Here is a 5,650-nt window from a genome sequence, read left to right as displayed (position 1 = left end):
TCTTCTTCTCTCTTTCCCACCCATCCCTGAATCAATTTGCCTTCCTGCTCCCACGAACCAAAACTTTGAAGTAAGGCTATTTGAGGCAATGAAACAGAACCAGACATCCAAAACAGGAAATGTCTCAATCCTGGAGAACAGCAGACAGTTTTATTTCATCAATAAATCATTCTGATCATGCATTACACCCACCAACCAGCCTGTGGTTTACAGAAGTCTGAACTTGTGCGTAAGTTTCCAGTCGTGTCTTCTTACATTTCCCACATGTTCCTCCTTCTACCATTCTTTGTCATTCTGCAATGTTAAGATTGTTTCCCTTTATTTACATCCTTCCAACATAATTGTTTTGCTTTTCACTTTTTTCAACTGTATCATGACTTTACTGAACGATTTGGAATATTTAAGTTAATCATAAACTGTCACTTGCATTTATTACCTTTACCTAGCCCTCTATTCTCCATTCCTTTTATCCATCTTAAAACCAATAATCCACATGCCACAAGGTGCAGGAAGCTCATGCCTGTGAACCTAACTACTTGGTAGGCTAGGATCTGAGAATGGAGGGTCAAAGCCAGCTGGGACAGGAAAGTCTGTGGAGCTGTGGCTCAAGGGGTCAAGTGCTAGCCTTCAGCAAAAAAAACCTAAGGGCCAGCATCCAGGCTGTGACTTCAGGCCCCCACTACTGTCACAAAATCACCATCATCATTATCACCTGCCAATAAGAACAGCCAGATTTTATAAATCTGGTTATTTAGTCCTATATCGGTCTTATATTAGAGATTCTCCAAAGAAGCACAGTCATCATCAGTTCCCATATCCTACATGAGTAAAACCAGGAAGATTATAATGTGGACATTAAAGCGGACTCCTTTAGCCAACATTGATATCATAAGTTATATCTAAATGCACTTTGAAGATTTTTAAGCAATGTAAAAATTCTCTTTTAGGAAGCCTCTTAGGAAGATACTTTTCCTTAGTAATTCACACTGGGATTTTCAAATGGGCCTGATGCTATTTCTGTGATCTATACAATCTGCCTGGCTCATGTTTGTGCAGTACAGATGTTTATCATTTACAATCCAAGCATTGACCACTTATTACATTTCACCCTCACAATTTGCTTGTGATGTCCCTCTTTGGTGTCTGTTCTGCCCAGCCATTCTGGTGAGCTGTCTTTACTACATGGAAAGAAAAATCAAAACAGTCTGAGGTTGGCAGGAATAATACGTTCAATTATAGTCATCACCTGGTGCCCTATTATCCAGCTGTTTTTGGCACTACTAGAGATCATTTGAAATTAATCTTTGAACTTGAAGAAAGGATCTAAGAAAGGATCTAAGCATAACATATAGACAGGTTTTAATTCTTTTCTTTTTTCTTTTTCTTTTTGCTGGTACTGGGGCTTGAAAACCCATAGACTATATCCAGTTTACCACCAGAAGGACGGCAGTGAAGGCATGACTGAAGAGCCACCTTGAACAAGCAAGCTGACGGATAGCATCTAAACCCGAGTTCAAGCCTAGTAACATCCTGGCCGCCCCACCCCCCGCCCCCCAACATACACAAAGAACTAGCAAATATTCACAACTGCACTGCCAACAACAATCACTGCCTGTTCTACAACAGTCAAACAATGTTTTGGAATCTTAGAGTAAGAATTAAGGCTCATAAAGACTATTTAGACTATTTTACAAATAAAGCAAGTGACTTAAAGAAGAAGTGATGAAGTTTTGATAACAGAACTCCTGACTTTGTTTAAGCCAAGTGTAGGATTGACACCCTTAGCACTGATACCTCAATTAGAAACTTGATGATCCATCTAAGCTTTAGATTTTTTGAAAGTAATGCTATTATTTGTAAAAATGAATGGATAGTGAAGATTAATAGATTGGAAAAAACTGAGATGAACTCTGTGATTTGCCCAAAGTACTCCCTGGAGAGGGTTAGTCTCCCTGAGCAGAGTAGGCCAAAGTACCAGAGAGGATAGAATTGCAGAGAGGACTTCTAAGATCTGGAGTGTGAGATACCACTATACCACTGTCAGAGTAGCTGCAATAAAATTCCAGGTGCTGGTAAGGTTGAAAAAAAAAACTGGATCTCTCAAACATTGTTGGTAGAAACATAAAAATTGTAGTCATTATTTAAAATAGTTTGGTAGGCTCTTAAACACTCAATTTATATTTATCATACAACCTATCAGTTTCATCCTTAGGTGTTCAATCCACTGAAGTGAAAATATATACCTACAGATACGCAAATACAAATATAAAATAGTAATTTTCAATGCAGAATAGCCAATGAAAATGGAAGCAATGAAAATGCCTTCAAAAGGAAGGGATTAAACTGTAGTACATGTGTGCTACAGAATACTATGCAGCAATAAAAAGGAATTAATATTGATACATGCAACAATCTGCATAGTCCTGAGTAGAAAAAATCAAATGGTAATATACTAGATTATTACATTTGTATAACATGGGTTGTGTTACCAATGGCTTGTTTTGTTTGGTGTTAGGGCTTGAATATAGGGCCTTACATATGCCATGCAAGTGCTCTACTGCAGAGCTACAATCCCATACAGAGTTAGGTAAATCATCACAGGTAATAAAAACACACAGACAGATATATATATATATATACACACACACACACATACACACACAATGTGCTATCAGTTTTCTACTTCAATATTAGACAATAGTAGGTAAGATGTAGCTACTAGCAGAAATGGAGTAAAGCGTTCATGAAACCTCTGTATACTATCTTTACAATTTCCTATTCATCAATAATTATTTCAAAACAAAATGTTTTAGGCTGAGCCAGGCACCAGTGTCTCATGGTTGTAATCCTCAACAGGCTGAGATCTGAGGATTATGGCTGTACACTAGCCCAGACAGGAAAGTACATGAGACTTTTATCTCCAGTTAATTACCAAAAAGCTGGAAGTGGAACTGTGGCTCAAGTGATAGAGTTCCAGCTAAGAGACAACACACTGGCCCTGAGTTCAAGTCCCGGTGCTCACACAGATACACACACTACACACACACACTAACACATACACACGATATGAATATGTACTTCAGTGGTAGGGTATGTGCCTATCCTGGATAAGGCCCTAGATTCAATCCCAAAAAATGAATAAATGAATGAACAAATGAGCTATCAAGTGATAGTTGAGTATAATGGATTAGGAGTCTGCAGTTTAGAAGAGACTGAACTGGAGGTATAAATTTGGGAGATATTAGCACATGGTTGGGCATCTAAAATCATGAGTTTGCATGAGAGTGTTTCAAGAGGTTTATTTACTTTGTTTTTTGTTCATAATATTTTATATTCATTTTTCATCTTACATTCATTGTTCATTTTCATTTTACAGTGGTAAATTGAACTCAGGTCCTTATAATTCTAGGTAAGCTCTCTACCCCAAACTCTTTGTTTGTTTTAAGATAGAGCTATTTTTTTTCCTTTTGAGACAGTCTTGCTATAGCCCAGGCTGGCCTTGAACTCATGATCTTCCTATCTTACTTCAGCCTCACAGACTGTGTCTTAGTAGTAAAGACCTAGTAGAAACCAGATATCAGTGACTCATACTTGTATTCTAACTCCTTGGCAGATTGAGAGTAGAAGGCCAGACCACACAGAAAATTTCATGAGACTCAGGGGCTGGGAAGGTGGCTCAGTGGTAGAGCGCTTGCCTTGCATGCCTGAGGCCCTGGGTTCGATTCCTCAGCACCACATAAGCAAAATGAAAAAAGCCGGAAGTGGCGCTGTGGCTCAAGTGGTAGAGCGCTAGCCTTGAGCTGAAGAGCTGGGGGACAGCGTCCAGGCCCAGAGTTCAGGCCCCACAACCAGACCCCAAAAAAATAAAAAAAATTTAAAAAAAGAAAATTTCATGAGACTCTAAAAATGACCATCCTAACACAGGGCTTGGAGATATAGCTCTAAGTGATAGAGCACCAGCCTAGCCAAATGAGAAATTTTTTCGTTCAAACACAGCTTTTGATTTTTTGACACAGGGTATTGATAGGTACCTCAGGCTAACCTCACACTTATAATCTTCCATCTTGTCTTGTGAATGTTGGGATTATAAATATATGTCACCATGCTGGCCTGACTTGGGTTTTACCTGTTCAGGCCCTAAGTAGCTCTGGGTCTACTTGAAGATGGATTACTGCTTTCTGAGGGAGTTATTACACATTGTCTTGTTCTTTTTACAAGAGTGACTTGGACAACATCTGTAATGTCAAAGGAGTTTTGCTAATAATGTATAAACAATAAAACAGACCATAACCAGTTTGGTACCACATTCTTCTAGAGCTGACACAGTCTATAGAAATTGTCCCAGAAATCTCATGTAACCTATGATTCCGTTTAGTTATTTCTCATAGCCTGAACCTGTGCTGGAAAAGGTACCAGCTTGCTGACATTCTGTGTTATATCTTCTGTAATTATGTTTGTCTATTTTAATCAATCAGCTTAAGTAAAAATCCACTGCCTTCTTTGGAAGCAGCTTAATTATCTTTACTGATACTTTGTCTGCAAACTTTATGGAAATAGTTTATTATTTACTCTCATGTCTGATACTTTGTCTGCAAACTTTAAGGAAATAGTTTATTATTTAGTCTCATGTATCAAGAAACAAATTTCTTTATAAGTTGCATTTGTGCCATTATCAATCTAAACACCATTCAAAAATGATAAATTAAGCAAGTCATTTTTTTTTACTTGGACTGGGATTTGAACTCAGCCTGGGTGCTGTCCCTTAGTCTTTGGCTCAAGGATGGCATTCTACCAACTTGAGCCACAGCTCTGTCATTTTACTGCTTAATTGGAGATTAGAGTATTATGGACTCTTCTGCCAAGGCTAGCTTCAAACAAGGATCCTCTGATCTCAGACTTCTAAGGATCGCAGATTACAAGCATGAGGCACTGGTACCTTGTTATTTTAATGTTCTGATACCTATAGAGAGTTCTGTTCTTTCTCTAATGTTTAACCTACTACTCTATAAGTAAACTGAAGGCAAAAATTTGTGACTTGGTTCAGGAAAGTCAGTTTCTAGCACTAGGCCTGGGCTTCTGATTTAACATCTTTCTTTTTCTTTTGCCAGTCCTGGGGCTTGAACTCTGTCTGGGCCTGAGCACTGAACTTGAGCTTCTTTTTCTCAAGGCTAGCCCTCTACCACTTGAGCCACAGCAGCACTTCTGGCTTTTTGTATGTGTGTGGTACTGAGGAATCAAACCCAAGGCTTCATACATGCTAGGTAAGCACTCTACCAATAATCCACATTCCCGGCCCGAGTTAACACCAATTTAACAAGCAGACCAACTACATGTATAATTTATCATGTCCCAGTACATTTTTGTTTTTACCATCCAATGTATTTGCTTGTAGATTTATAGGCACATTCTAGTTCCCACAAATGAGGGACACAATGCACCCTATGTTACTTTAGATCTGGCTTACTTCACTTAATATAATTGTTTCCAGAACTTTCCATTTCCTAGGAACTGGTGCTGTGGCTCAAGTGATAGAGCACTCACCTTGAGCTAAAAAGCTCAGGGACAGTACCCAGGCCCGGAATTCAAGCCCTACGACTGACAAAAAAAAAATCCATTTCCTTATGAATGGTGCAAAAGCATTTTCTTGATG

This window comes from Dipodomys ordii, unplaced genomic scaffold (genome assembly GCF_000151885.1).
Source record: "Dipodomys ordii isolate 6190 unplaced genomic scaffold, Dord_2.0 Scaffold218, whole genome shotgun sequence".
NCBI classification, from domain to species: domain Eukaryota; kingdom Metazoa; phylum Chordata; class Mammalia; order Rodentia; family Heteromyidae; genus Dipodomys; species Dipodomys ordii.
Note: the sequence above shows the minus strand (reverse complement) of the source record.